This window comes from Canis aureus, chromosome 32 (assembly GCF_053574225.1).
Source record: "Canis aureus isolate CA01 chromosome 32, VMU_Caureus_v.1.0, whole genome shotgun sequence".
NCBI lineage: Eukaryota > Metazoa > Chordata > Mammalia > Carnivora > Canidae > Canis > Canis aureus.
The window spans coordinates 14,736,762-14,752,812 of NC_135642.1; the positions used below are offsets into that span (position 1 = coordinate 14,736,762).

At 37.5% G+C, this 16,051-nt stretch overlaps 1 protein-coding gene across 5 annotated transcripts in view; it reads right to left on the reverse strand.

Annotated features, from left to right (window-relative positions):
- The window catches only part of UBR1 (ubiquitin protein ligase E3 component n-recognin 1), a 140,902-nt gene that overhangs the window by 120,762 nt on the left and 4,089 nt on the right, over nt 1-16,051 (reverse strand). Inside the window, exons 2-3 of one of the 5 annotated variants that reach the window (XM_077880805.1) lie at nt 8,610-8,688; nt 7,025-7,078 (exon numbers count right to left, since the gene is read on the reverse strand). The exons of 3 other annotated variants lie outside the window; for them this stretch is intronic. The gene's annotated coding sequence lies outside the window, so the exon portion shown is untranslated. The remainder of the gene's footprint in view (nt 1-7,024; nt 7,079-8,609; nt 8,689-16,051) is intronic. One more of the 5 variants, XM_077880804.1, reaches the window with a different exon arrangement.

Consider the following 16,051-nt stretch of genomic DNA (forward strand, 5'->3'; position numbering starts at 1 on the left):
CTCAGTTGGTTAAGCATCTGCTTTTGGCTCAGGTCATGATCTCAGGATCTTGGGACTGAGCAGCACTTCAGGCTCTCTCCTCTGTAGGGAGTCTGTTTCTCCCTCTGCCCCCGCCCCCGCTCCTCTCTCTCTCAAATAAATTAATAAAATCTTTAAAAATAAATAAATAAAAGCCAAAACCATAAAACTTCTTGGTGAAAACATAGAAGAAAACTCTTGACATCTTGGGATGGGTCAAGATTTCTTGAATAGGGCAGAGGAAGCACCAAGCATTTTTAAAAAAGGGTAAAATAGACTTAATAAAAATTAAAACCTTCTGCTCTTCAAAACAAACACAATTGATATCCAATTCAACTACTCACTATCAATTTTTCAAATCTTTCATACTGCCAAATAATAAAGAGGAGTTTTTGAATAGATATATGTTAAAATGAACATGCCTTTGCTTCCTGAATCTAGCTACACCTTCTGTGAAATTACACAGAAACAGAAGGTAAAAGAAGTTTATTCATCATGTACTAATCCAACTTGCCAATAGGGCATAGAACATCTGCCCACAAGTTATCTATGTAGCTAAGGCCCTAGCCATTTTGGGAAAGGAACACCCTTGTCTCAAGCTATGAAACTGACTGCTCAGTCCACTGGGCAATGTTATGTAGGCAACATATTATCAACAGAATGAAGGAACCCTAGAAAAATCAATAGGGATGGAAAATTATAACTCTTGGTCTGTAAGAACAAAGGCTAAATAATTTGTACAAAATCATAGTTTTGACAAGGTGAACACAGAATTGTTCACTATACCTTAAATTAGCAGGTGTCCCCTTAAAATGTTAAAAACAATTTTCATGGCAAAGAAATAAAAGTTTTATTTAGCTATGATAAACTCATAAAACTTGTTCTAGGAGTTTTATAAGCTAACATATACTTAGAATTAAAAATTTACATAAAGTTCCATAACAGGTAACAAAGTTATAGATACTTGATTACATATAAGGCTGTGTTTGCTCTCCCGCAGCTCAACATGCCAACCATAAATAGGTTCACCTTTTAAAAACTTTATGTAAATTGACTTTAAACTGGCTTTTGGATATTGAGTTTTATAAATTCTTTATATATTTTGGATACTAAATCTTTATTGGATATGTCATTTGTAAACCTTTTTCTACTCTATAGACTGCCTTTTAGTTTTGTTGATTGTTTTCTTTACTGCCCAGAAGCTATTTTGATGAAGTCTCAATAGCTTATTTGGCTTTTGTTTCCTTTGCTTCAGGAAACATTTCTAGAAAGAAGTTGCTATTGCCAATGTCAAATAAGTTACTGCCTGTGTTCTCTTCTAGGATTTTTATGCTTTCAGGTCTCACATTAAGGTCTTTTTTTTTTTTTTAAAGATTTTATTTGAGAGAGAGCATGGGAGTTGGAGGAATAGGGGGAAGCAGAGAAAGAGGGACAAGTTGACTGCAGGGAGGAGAGGAGCTCAACAACCTGGAGATCATGAACAGAGCAGAAATCAAGAGTTCAATGCATAACCAACTGAGCCATCCAGGTGTCCCTCACATTAGGTCTTTAATCCATTTTGAACTTATTTTTGTGCATAGTGTAAGAAAGTGGTCCGGGGATCCCTGGGTGGCTCAGCGGTTTAGCGCCTGCCTTTGGCCCAGGGCACGATCCTGGAGTCCCGGGATGGAGTCCCACGTCAGGCTCCGGCATGGAGCCTGCTTCTCCCTCTTCCTGTGTCTCTGCCTCTCTCTCTCTCTCTCTCTCTCTCTCTCTCTCCCCCCATCTATCATAAATAAATAAATAAATCTTTAAAAAAAAAAAAAAAAAAGAAAGTGGTCCAATTTCCTCCTTCTACATGTTGCTATCCAGTTTTCCCAACACCATTTGTAGAAGAGACTGTTTTTGTCCCATTGGATAGTCTTTCTGTTTTGTCAAAAATTAATTGACCATATAATTGGGGGTTTATTTCTGGATTTTCTATTGTTTCATTGATCTATGTGTCTATTTTTGTGCCAGTACCACACCATATTGTTTTGATTACGACAGCTTTGTAATATAACTCGAAGTGCCAAATTCTGACGCTTCAGTTTGCCTTTCTTCTTGGTTTGGCTATTTAGGGTCTTTTGTGGTTCCATACAAATTTTAGCATTATTTGTTCTGGTTCTGTGAAAAATGCTGTTGATATTTTGGTAAGGATTACATTAAATGAGGGGGTTATTCTATATGTTAGTAAATTGAACACCAATAAAAAATAAATTTAAAAAAACGGATTACATTAAATGTGCAGATTGCTTTGGGTAGTACAGACATTTTAAGAATATTTGTTCTTCCAATCCATGAGCTAGGAATGCCTTTTCCATTTCCTTGTGCTGTCTTTAATTTCTTCATCAGTATTTTAGTTTTCAGAGTACAGGTTTTTCACCTTTTTGGTTAGGTTTATTCCTAAGCATCTTATTATTTTGGATGTAATTATAAATATGATTGTTTCCTTAAATTCTCTTTCTGCTGCTTCGTTATTGGTGTATGGAAATGCAACAGATTTCTGTACATTGATTTTGTATCCTGTAACTTTACTGAATTCATGTATCAATTCTGCCATGTGGTGGAGTCTTTTGGGTTTTCTATATATAGCATCATGTCATCTGCAAATAGTGAAAGTTTTACTTCTTCCTTACTGATTTGGTTGCCTTTTATTTCTTTTTGCTGTCTGATTGCAGTGGCTAGGATGTTCAGTACTATGTTGAATAAAAGTAGTGATACTGAACATCCTTGTCTTGTTCCTGACCTTAGGAGAATAGCTCTCAGTTTTTCCCCATTAATGATGATATTAGCTGTGGGGTTTTCATACACGGCCTTTATTATATTGAGGTATGTTTCCTTTAAACCTACTTTATTGTTTTTATCATGAATGGAAACTATAATTTGTCAAATGCCTTTTCTGCATCTATTGGAATGATCATATGGTTCTTACCCTTTTTACTGATGTGATGTAACATGCTGATTGACTTGTGAATACTGAACCACTCTTGTAACCCAAGAATAAATCCCACTTGGGATTATGGTGAACGATTCTTTTAATGTAACAGATATTTGTCCAAAAAAGATATACAGATGGCCAACAGAAGCATGAAAAGATGCTCATCATCACTTATCAGGGAAACACAAATCAAAGTGCAATTAGATATCACCTCATATATGTCAGAAAGACTAAAATCAACAACACAAGAAACAATAGGTGTTGGTGAAGACGTGGGGAAAAAAGGACACTCATTCACTGTTGGTAAGAATGCAAACTGATGCAGCCACTGTGGAAAACATTGTTATGGAGGTTTCTCAAAAGGTTAAAAATAGGGGCACCTGGGTGGCTCAGCTGGTTGGGCATAGCCTTCCGCTCAGATCATGATCCCAGGATCAAACTCCCTGCTCAGCAGGAAGTCGCTTCTCCCTCTCCATCTACCTCTCCTCCTTCTCAAGTTCTCTCTCTTTCTCAAATAAATATTTTTTTTAAAAAGCTAAAAATAGACGTACCCTATGATCTAGCAATCGCACTACTGGATATTTACCAAAAGAATACAAGAAAACTAATTCAAAAAGATGGATGCACTGTTGTATTTACAGGAGTATTTACAATAGCAAAGATATTGAAGCACCCAAATGCCTGCCGGCTGATGAATGAATAAAGAAAATGTGGTTCGGAGCAGGTGGGGCAAGATGGTGGAAGAGTAGAGTCCCCAAGCCACCTGTCCCCACCAACTTACCTAGATAACTTTTAAATCATCCTGAAAACCTATGAATTTGGCCTGAGATTTAAAGAGAGAACAGCTGGAATGCTACAGTGAGAAGATTTCATGCTTCTAACAAGGTAGGAAGACGGAAAAAATATAATAAAAAATAATCCAGTGGGGGAGGGGTCCCCACGAGAGCCAGGCTAAGGCCAGGAGGCAAGAGCCTCCAGGACAGGAAAGCTCAGGCCCGGAGAAGCAGGAACTTTACCAATCTTCCTGGATGGAAAGGTGCTTGCAGGGAACTCGGGCAGGATCCCAGGAGGGGCAGTGGATCCTCCAGGTTCCGGGGATCACTAACAGAGAAAGTGCATCCTGGGGGAGAGCACGCCACACCCAGTGGGCCGAGCTTGGTAAAGGGCTGTTCCCTGGAACAGCTCAGGCGGTGGCTCAGTGCGGAGGGGGCTGCACGGCCCCGCCCCGGGAGCGCTATTCCAGCGGCGCAGGCCCCAGAACCCAGGGCACTGGGGGACACAGCCCAGTGAGGACGCTCCTGCCCCCAGGTGCCCCCAAGCTGTGCAGATCAGCACCGCCACCCCCCCCCGCCCCCACGGGAGCATCCTGGCCAGTGTGGACCTGGAGACTGGGGTAGTTACTGCGGGAGCTGACTCTAGGGCTGGAGAGCTGGCCGCTGCCAGTCTTGTTCCTCCTGGTGTCACCCTGTGCCTGGGATAGAGCGTGGCCGCCAGGGAACAGGGGCCTCACAGGACAAACAGCTCCCACTGAGCCGTGCACCTGGCAGGGGGCAAGGCAGCTCCCCCAGGTGCACACACCTGAGAATCAGCACAGCAGGCCCCTCCCCCAAAAGACCAACTGGAAGGACAGGGGAAGAGCAAGTTCTTGACAGAGCAGCACTGGAAAGCTCCAGGGGAAGTCCTGGGATTTACAGCCTATAGAACCAAAGGATACACCTTGTTTTGTTTTTGTTTTTTATTCTTTGTTTGTCCCCCCCCCCCTTTTCCCTTCCTTTTTCTAGTACAATTTGTTTTTAGCCACTCTAAAGGGAGCAAAATGACTACAAAGAAGAACTCACCACAAAGGAAAGAACCAGAAACAATACTCTCTCCCACAGTGTTACAGAATTTGGATTACAATTCGATGTCAGAAAGCCAATTCAGAAGCACAATTATAAAGTTACTGGTGGCTCTGGAAAAAACCATAAAGGATTCAAGAGACTTCATGACTGCAGATTTTAGATCTAATCAGGCCAACATTAAAAATCAATTAAATGAGATGCAATCCAAAGTGGAGGACCTAACGATGAGGGTTAATGAGGTAGAAGAGTGACAAAGAAGACAAGTTGATAGCAAGGAACGAAGCTGAGGAAAAAAGAGAAAAACAATTAAAAGACCATGAGGAAAGGCTAAGGGAAATAAATGACAGCCTCAGAAGGAAAAATCTATGTTTAATTGGCGTTCCAGACGGCACCAAAAGGGACAGAGGACCAGAAATTGTATTTGAACAAATCATAGCTGAGAACTTCCTTAATTTGGGGAGAGAAACAGGCATTCAGATCCAGGAAACACAGAGATCCCTCCCTAAAATCAATAAAAACCGCTCAATACCCCGACATTTCATAGTGAATCTTGCAAATTCCAAAGAAAAAGAGAAGATCCTTAAAGCAGCAAGAGACAAGAGATCCCTAACCTATATGGGGAGAAGTATTAGGTTAACTGCACACCTCTCCACAGAGACCTTTCTGGCCTGGCAGGATATATTCAGGGTCTCATCCTAAATGAGAAGAACCTGCAGCCAAGAATACTTTATCCAGCAAGGCTCTCATTCAGAATAGAAGGAGAGATAAAGAGCTTCCAAGATAGGCAGATACTGAAAGAATATGTGACCACCAAACCAGCTCTGCAAGAAATATTAAGGTGGGGGGGGGGGGTGGATCCCTGGACAGCTGAGCGGTTTAGCACCTGCCTTTGGCCCAGGGTGCTATCCTGGAGTCCTGGGATTGAGTCCCACGTCCGGCTCCCGGCATGGAGCCTGCTTTTCCCTCCTCCTGTGTCTCTGCCTCTCTATGTCTATCATGAATAAATAAGTAAATAAATAAATCTTAAAAAAAAAGAAAGAAAGAAATACTAAGGGGGAACTTTGTAAAAGAAAGAGAAAGCCAAAGAAATAATTCACAAAAACAGGGACTGAATACATATTATGACACTAAATTCATATCTTTCAATAGTAACTCTGAACGTGAATGGGCTTAATGATCCCATCAAAAGGTGCAGGGTTTCAGACTGGATAAAAAAGCAAGACACATCTATTTGCTGTCTACAAGAGACTCATTTTAGACCTAAGGATACCTCCAGCCTGAAAATGAAAGGTTGGAGAACGATTTACCATTCAAATGGTTCTCAAAAGAAAGCAGCAATCCTCATATAAGATAAATTAAAGTTTATCTCAAAGACTGTAGTAAGAGATGAAGACGGATACTATATCATTCTTAAAGGATCTATCCAACAAGAGGATCTAACAATCATGAATATTTATGCCCCTAATGTGGGAGCTGCCAAGTATATCAATCAATTAATAACCAAAGTTAAGACATACTTAGATAATAATACACTTATACTGGGAGACTTCAACATGGCACTTTCTGTAAACAACAGATCTTCTAAGCACAACATCTCCAAAGAAAATGTGGTGCATATATACACAATAGAATATTATTCAGCTATAAAAAAGAATGAAATCTTGCCATGTGGAACAACATAGATGGAGCTAGAGTATAATGCTAAACAAGTTAGTCAAAGACAAATACCATCTGATTCAATACATACGTGGAAGAAACATAAATAAAATCTTAAAAGAAAGTTATACTGTTACACACAAACAAAAGGTACAGAATAGTAAGTATAATATGATACTATCTATAAAGGGAGATTTTTACAATTTTTAAAAAGATTTTATTCATTTATTCATGAGAGACACACAGAGAGAGAGAGGCAGAGACACAGGCAGAGGGAGAAGCAGGCTCCATGCAGGGAGCCCAATGTGGGACTTGGCCTCAGCCGAAGGTAGAGCTCTGCTCAATCATTGAGCCATGCAGGTGTCACAATTTTTACCATTTATAAAGGGTCATTTTTTACTATATATGATTAAAAAATCATTTTAAAGCTTTTTCAATCTACACATATGTGTAGAAAGTTATTCATAACAAAAAAACACTAAACCTTTAATGTCCATCATTAGGGGAATAGTTTAAGAAATTGTATAATCTATCATTTAGCTACACTTACCCAGAGTGTTCTTTTTTTTTTTTTTCCAGAGTGTTCTTATAATGTCACTTGTAACTGTGAAAAAATGAAGTCCACATAAATACCTATCAATAAAGGTACACCCATACATTCTATGCAGTCAGAATGTCATAATAACTACAGAGTGGTAAAAGCAGGTTTAAAATAATTTCATTTTTGAAAAAATCCTAAATTATGTAGACTTTAAAAATGTCTACATATTCAGGTTTTCTAATTCAACATATGTACATGTACATCTATGCACATGGCTTCCTAAACATAGACAAAGATCTGAAAGAAGAAACATCAAACTTTTAACAATGGTTACATGGAGACAAGGAACTGGGGAGACAATTCAGAGATTTTCATGTTTTAATAAACAATGTTATACTGTTTGACTTTTTTAGACAAGGTCAATACTTTTGCAATTAAGAAAAAAAAAAAACACTAAAGAACCTGTAAGATATAATGTGCCCATTTAAAGTAATGCCAGGGGCACCTAGCTGGCTCAGTTGGTAGAGCATGTGACTCTTGATCTCAGGGTTGTAAGCTTGTGCCCCACGTGTGGTGTAGACATTACTTAATAATAAAAAAATCTTAACAAAAAAAGATGTCAAATAGTTTCAAAATATCTCCCTGAAGATACTTATTAATGACAAGGAGAAAAGATAACAACTTTAGAGAAACCCTGCAGATACCAAACTAAGCAAGTGATTAAGATACAATATCACCAATAATAAGAATACTGATACTAAGAATACCTTAATATGATTCACTGAGAAGGTTATGTTTTGTATTATTTTTGCTAAAAATGCACAGCCTCACTATAATCATGAGTAAACATCAAATCCAAATTGAGAACATTCTACAAGGTAATTGTTCAAAATTCTTCAAAAATGTCAAGGTCATAAAAAACAAAACAAGAACAAGACATTGTTACGAACTCCAAAAGACTATGAAGAAAGTGAGACACTATTACAGACTGGAGGAAACAAAGGAGAAACAACTAAATGTAGTATGAGATCCTAGATAGGATCCTGGAACAGAAAAATATTTATTGCCAGTGGGAAAACAATTACAATTCAAATAAGGTCTATTGTTTAGTTACTATCAATATTAATTTCCTGTCCCTGATAATTACATTATGGTTATGTAAGATGCTAACATTAGGGAATGCAGGTGTGAAGGATACAAAGAGAACTGTTTCTGCTATTTTTCCAAATTTTCTCTAAGTCTAAAATGAGTTCAAAATAAAAAGAAAAAAGAACCTATACTAAAGATGATTCTTTACTAATAATATAGAAAGGCATTAATAATATAGAGTTTGGTAAAGCAGGTTTCAAAGCAGTATGTATAAAATCTCATTTTGGCTAAATATTTTATATGAGGAAAAAAATCAGAAGGAATATACACCAAAATATTAACAGCAGTAGGTAGTGAGAGTTTAACATATTTTCATGGAATTTGTACATTTGCTTACCTAATATGAATAATATTCTTAGTGATATTTTCCATAATTGGGGGAGGGGATTTTTTCATTGTAAAATTCAAAATATTTAACTAAAACCTTTTAAAAAACCAACTATACCTTGCAGTCTTCTAACTCCAACTTTTCTAAGGTATGCATAGACCAACAACTTGTTTTCTCCACAAACCCAGGAACAACTCTATGAAATAAAGAATATATAATGTTCTATTATATACCTAAGGTTCTTTTCTCCAAACAGTACTAAATGGGAAAAAAAAAATCCTGTATATTTACTGCCATACACCAAACAAAAAATTTTCTGTATTCTCTAATTATGGAAGGCACAGAATTAGTTCAAGTTTTTGAAGAATACTTGAAGAACATGAGAAGAACATGAGAAACTTGACAGTACACCAAAAACCTAAGGGATCTTCTGGTTCAAGTCTCTCATTTTACAGATGCAAAAAACTGAGTCACAAGGAGAAGTAAACAGGCTTTTCCAAAATCAAATAAACAATTAGTATCAGAGTCAGGAACAGAAGTTAGGATTCTAACTCCTAGAGTTCAATGCTCATTGTACTCAATCACATATAAGTACAGTTATTTTAAATTTACCCTTAAGACTAATCAATTTCACTTTTAATCATAAAACAAGGAACCATAGTTTTGCCTTATGTTTTTCCTTCAAATGAAGCCTCTTCAGTAACTTCTGCCTGACATTCCTGGATACTACTAAAGATTCTTCTTTTTTTTTTTTTTAAAAGATTTTATTTATTTATTCATGAGCCAGAGAGAGAGAGAGAGAGAGAGAGAGAGAGAGAGAGAGGCAGAGACACAGGCAGAGGGAGAAGCAGGCTCCCTGCACGGCCTGATGCAGGACTAGATCCTGGACCCCAGGATCAGGCCCTGAGCAGCTCAACCACTTGAGCCATCCAGGTATTCCACTACTAAAGATTCTTTAATTGCACATCTTATTGTGAACTAATATTTTAAAATGTTATCTTTATACTGTTGGTTGATTTGGGCAGATGTCTCGGTGTTGATGCCTTAAATGCCCTCTCCAGTGATTTTACCACTAGGTCTCCATCCTTCCACCCCCACCAGGGGTTATTCCTTAAGGTCTATCAAGCTCACCTCCCGAAAAGGGAACCTTCTTGCACTGTTGGTGGGAATGTGAACTGGTACAGCCACTCTGGAAAACTGTGTGGAGGTTCCTCAAAGAGTTAAAAATAGAACTACCCTACGACCCAGCAATTGCACTACTGGGAATTTATCCCAAAGATATAGATGCAGTGAAAAGCCAAAACACTTGCACCCTAATGTTTATAGCAGCAATGTCCACAATAGCCAAACTGTGGAAGAAGCCTTGGTGTCCATCAAAAGATGAATAGATAAAGAAGCTGTGGTCTATGTATATAATAGAATACTACTTGGGATCCCTGGGTGGCGCAGCGGTTTAGCGCTTGCCTTTGGCCCAGGGCGCGATCCTGGAGACCCGGGATCGAATCCCACGTCGGGCTCCCGGTGCATGGAGCCTGCTTCTCCAACTCTGCCTGTGTCTCTGCCTCTCTCTCTCTGTGACTATCATAAATAAATAAATAAATTAAAAAAAAAAAAAGAATATTACTCAGCCATTAGAAATGACGACTACCCACCATTTGCTTCAACATGGATGGAACTGGAGGGTATTATACTGAGTGTGAAGTAAGTCAAACAGAGAAGGACAATCATCATATGGTTTCACTTATATGGGGACTATAAAAAATAGTGAAAGGGATTATAGGGAAAAGGAGAGAAAATGAGTGGGAAATATCAGAGGGGATGACAGAACATGAGAGACTCCTAACTCTGGGAAACGAACAAGGGGTAGTGGAAGGGGAGGCAGGTGGGGGGATGGGGTGACTGGGTGATGGGCACTGAGGGGGGCACTCGATGGGATGAGCACTGGGTGTTATACTATATGTTGGCAAATTAAACTCCAATAAAAAATATACATTAAAAAAAAAAAAAGCTCACCTTCTCTTTGACTACTACACTGATGAGGCTAAGAAAACCTCTCTCCCCTGTAGCTCGAACATAGCACTTACTGAAGGAGGTAATTATTCAGTATCTATATCTCTGTCAAATAACATTAGTTATCTTTATATGTGTACACTTAGCTTTCACCCAGACTATAAATTCCCTAAGGGGAGGAACACCACCTTCCAAATTTCTGTGTCACCAAAGGCCTACCACAAGTACTTAATAAAAGTTCTCTTGGAGCTCCTGGATGTTTCTGTTGATTATAAGTGTTTGACTCATGATTTTCACTCAGGTCAGGAGCTCAGGGTTGTGGGATCAAGTCCCACATTAGGCTCCACAGTCAGTGAGGAGTCTGCTAGAGATTTTCTCCCTCTCCCTCCCTGTTTGCAGGCTCTGTCTCTAAATAAACAAATAAAATCTTTTTTTAAAAAAAGTTCTCAGTCATTGCTAAATGTTAATGAATTTCTTGCTAGAGAAAACAAAGCAAATATTGACATTAAGCCTTCTAAAACTATAGAATTCTTCTAGAAGATAAAGTATAATTTCACACTTTGATGAAGATTTTTTCCTAAATGATTGCCACATCTACAAAAAATCTTTTTCAACTAAGATGTGTCCTTTTTTTTAAAATAAAGATTTTATTTATTTATTCATGAGACACCCAGAGAGAGAGAGACAGAGACACAGGTAGAGGGAGAAACAGGCTCCCTGCAGGGAGCATGATGGGGGACTCTATCCCAGGACCACAGGTTCAAGACCTGAGCCAAAGGCAGATGCTTCACCACTGAGCCACCCAGGCATCCCAAGATGGGTCTTTTTTTTTTCTTTCTTTTTTTTTTTTTTAGGTAAGAAAAAGTACACAGCCTGTATTTTTACTGGGTGACATGTTCAGAATTATTGGTGCCTGGAGTAGATTTGATTTTCTTATTTGTTTGGTTGTTTTTAATATCTTTACCCACTTCAGATAAGAATAAAATTAAGAATTTTTAATTTCAATGTCCAGACGGAAAAAAATATTTTTTAACATTTGGAATTAAGAGAAGGTTTTCTTAATTCACTGTTCTGTAAAAACAAGTTCTCACAACATTTAAATTCCCAAACATTCCAAACATTTTCCTCATCCCCATGGAGATTAAAGATATGTTCTCAATTCTGACCCAGGGACTTGGATGCCTGTTTGGGAACATCATTTTGAAAAAGGAACTTACTTTTAGTATGTTTCGTTTGTTCAAATCACAACTTACCCTTCCTTAGACAACTGCTGACATCTAAAAAGCTTCAGATGCCCTGAAACTTTTTCCAATTCTTCTGTTTTAAAGTAATAACAGAATATGGAGGCTCTAGAACTGTTCATAGCAAGTACTGGATGAGTGTAATTGAAGTATCTCCAGGCATCAAAAAATCTTTTGGTTACACAAAATTTTCTTCTAATACTATTTGACAGATTCATAAAACTTAAAAACAAGAAAACAATAACAGCAAAATTCCTAGTAAAACTGCTCCATGAGAAGACCCTATCTATAACATACTTGATCATTAGTTCCCTAAGCCTGTCTGAACACTTCCTTTCAGCCAATGTTCTTTCAGCTCATAATTAAACCAAAATCTACGCTCCTGTAATTCTTATGCTATACTGCCTGAAATAATCCAATATAATTTATTCTGCTCTTTTCATCCAACAGCCTTTCAAATAAATGATGATACTATTAAGTCTCTCATCGGTCTCTTCATTCTGCGGGTATAGTGGAACATAGAAACTAAAGAAACCTGTCCATCCCTAGAAATGATATTTGGCTAACCATCCCTAATGCTATGGTATTCAGACTACTCTTTATATTAATTATTCTTTTATGGAACATGCACAATGTGCCACTGACTACAGGAGTGGGATTGTTTCTTACCTTCCTTATTCCGTGCACAAAACTGCTCAAAAAGGTCACATTCTTTTTTTTAGCAGCCACATCATATTATGACTTAGTGAGTTACCAGACAAGTAAAACCCTTAGGTCAATCACATATAAGAGACCTGGTCCGATATACAAATACCTAGCCCTAAGTATAAGGCTATAATTTCACCATGATTAAATTTCACTTTTTTTTTTTTTCACTTTGTTAGTTTTGACGTAATTATTCAGACTAAGATTTTTTGTGTGGGTCCTAAAACGTATTTCTTATCCCTGCCAGCTTTGTGTTGTTTGTAAATACGATAAGTAAGTATACTATGTCTTCATGGCACTGATAAAATAAGCCAGGGTCAAATATAGTCATGTGACAAATAAGGCCTCTTTTACGATAATACATAAGCATGCTGTCAGAATTTAATTTTTGAAACCATTCTGTCTCTCCTAAGTCATTCTCTTCCTTTTTCTTCTCTGATCATAGGTTCCTGCTCCAATTCTAAGCTCTCCTTGAAATATTTGGAACAATGAAATCTGCTTTCCTAAACTGTGGAGTATACATCTTATATTTGCTTTCCACTGTATTGAATATATATTTGCAAATGGACTAAAATCCTTTCTTAGACTACAATGTAGAGTATGTGTGTATATAAAAATAAATGGATAAATTAATAGATTTTCTTCTCTGTTCTCAAATCATTCTAGCTTACCCATAAATACCAAAAGTTCAAAGGCATTTTAAAAGGTAGTCTATAAAGACAGAGTAAGTGGTTAAGCCCCACTTCTCCAAACAAGTCAAATAGACTTTGTTCTGAAGAATGGCATTAAGTAAACTATTAGAAGGAGAATTACTATATTCAAGTGATTAACAGCAGACTCCATCCTGGACAGGACCTATATCATTCCCGGATAGCAAGTAGGCACTTAGGGAAGCACAATAACTCTTCCAGAGTCATTCAGAAGCATTTATTTAGTACATCATATTTCCATAAGCACTTAGCATATTATAGGGAGGGCACAACTTAACATTTAAGAAAAGGCTGTTATCAAATGCTTTAAAAAAAAAAACCAACTCATCTAATAACAATGGTTTCTTCAATAGGAGACATGTTAACTCAGAATACCTTAGAAGAACACAAAGGAATTCACAGTAAATCACCTGGGACTAAAGAGGTCTTAATATTTTGTCTTAAGTTATCTGAGGCAATGAGTCAAAAGTTTAAAGAAAATTGTTCCACAGAGCACAGTATATGATTAGCACTTGTAGAGAAATGGGTAAAATGATGGCAAGGGAAATCTGAAATGACCCTCAAGGCCAGCACACATGAAGAGAGGATGGGCAGGACACAGTTCATCCTGCATCACTGATTTATACACATATCTAACCAGTCTCTTTATGCAGTATTGAGGACAAAAACCTATTTACAGGACAATGTCAAAACACTGTAAAACATAAGTAGTCCATCTTTAGCATCAGGTCATCCACACTAAATTACTATTCTTCCCTAGACTATTACCAAATCTATCACTCTGATCTGCAGTTTTATTCCTCAAATTCATATTTGAGTCTATAAAATCTGATTACTGAAAATCAGAATTTTCCTTAGCGGCCCACAACAGAAATTAGGAGATGACGATGAAAACACAACAGGCACTAGGTCTTGTAATGATCTGGTGACAAAGCACTTCAGTTAGGACACAAGAGACCTTGGTTTTCATTCTAGTTTTCTCATTCTAAGTGTCCAGAGCTGTGCTCTGGATAAAAAATAATACAGATTCCAATTTCTAAGAACTATCAACCACTGCTGAAAATAACATATAACTTCTTACTTCTTCTTCTATATTTCAGCATGTTATTATATTTTTAGGATTTTAATTTTTTTAAGTAATCTGTACACCCAACATGGGGCTCAAACTTACATCTGTGAAATCAAGAGTCACATGCTCCACCAAGTGAGCCAGGTGGTTCCCCATCTCAATATTTTATGGCCAACCAGCAAGACGAATTTTTATTTTTTATTTTATTTATTTTAAGATTTTATTTATTCATGAGAGTCAGAGAGAGAGAAAGAGAGAGAGAGAGAGAGAGAGGAAGAGACACAGGTAGAGGGAGAAGCAGGCTCCATGCAGGGAGCCTGATGCAGGACCAGATCCCAGGACTCCAGGAGCATGCCCTGGGCCGAAGGCAGGCACTAAACCGCTGATCCACCCAGGGATCCCAAATTTTTATCTTTTAAAGATCCACTACACATATGAGATTGTAGATAAGTTTTTTCACAATTTTCATAATGATTATTGCCCAAACATAATAATATTAAACTTAAAAAATAATCCTAAAATCCCATTTGGAGACAATATAACTTTGAGAGTAATGGAAATGTTCTACACCCCAACTTAGTAAGTTATACCGGTGTATACATTTATCAAACCTCATCAGCCAAAACGTTCAAAATGGAAGCATTTTATTATATTTAAATAAAACTTGATAATGTTAATTCTTTTTAAAATTCCCTTTTCAATTTTAAAATGTTTAGCCTCATTATCTCTTAACTTCCCCAACTCCTATTATCTCCACCTCCACTCCACCTCAGTTATTGTCTCCTCACTCATTTACCCATTCATGCATTCAATAACAATTTTAAAGCAACCTGTTAGGTACCGGAGATACAGATGTGAACAAGAAACAGTTCATGCTCTCATGAGTTTATTGTCTAGAAGGAAAGATAGCGAACAAGCTACGTTCAGGACAACCTGAGATATGCTGCATACAACAGGAGTATGAAAAGGGTGCTCTAGGAACATACAAATTGCTCATCTATCTGGCTCTACCATCACAAAACCTGATGTGTCTCCACACTCTCAAACTCCAAAACCCCTTACTGACCATAATGGTCAGTTCTTCCATTTATGCCATCATGACTTTTAATACCTCAAATCCCACCAATTCCTCAGAATTCCTGTTTTGACCTTTCTTATACCCCTCCACCCACCTTCAGCCTGGATGCCATTAGCTACTACTCTAATATGCCCCCTCATTTCTCTTCCCATCCTCCATCTACACCTCCCTCCCCCAATTACTACCAATCTTGTTAAAATAAATCATTAATGTTGATTCTCAGTTATTCATTAAGAGTACATAAATGTCTATTTCAAGTGCATACTGGGATATATCAGTGGACCAGCCAGACAAGATCTTTGTCTTCACGGAGCTTACATTCTGGTGGGAGACACAGATATTTATTTATTTATGTATTTATGTATTTATGTATTTATTTATTTCAGATATTTAAATAACAAAGACAGCATAGTAATTACAGATTGTAATAAGTGCAGTAAAGGAAATCAACAGGGTGCTTACACACATAGAAGGATAAGAAGAACCCATCTTTTAGACTGGGTAAATATCAAGAAAAAGCAGAGGAAAAACACTCTTGGAAAAAAGAACAGCAAGTAAAGGTACGGGCCTTGAAGAAAGACAGATCTTGTGCTTGTTTTAGAAACCAACAGGCCAGTGTGGCTAATACTAAATGAGGAGAAATAACAGGAAATGAGGGGAGATGTAGGAGCCAGATCATGCAAGATCTTGAAAGGTTTGTAATGAGTTTAGATTTTATTGCAAGTAGAATGGGAAGCCACTGAAAG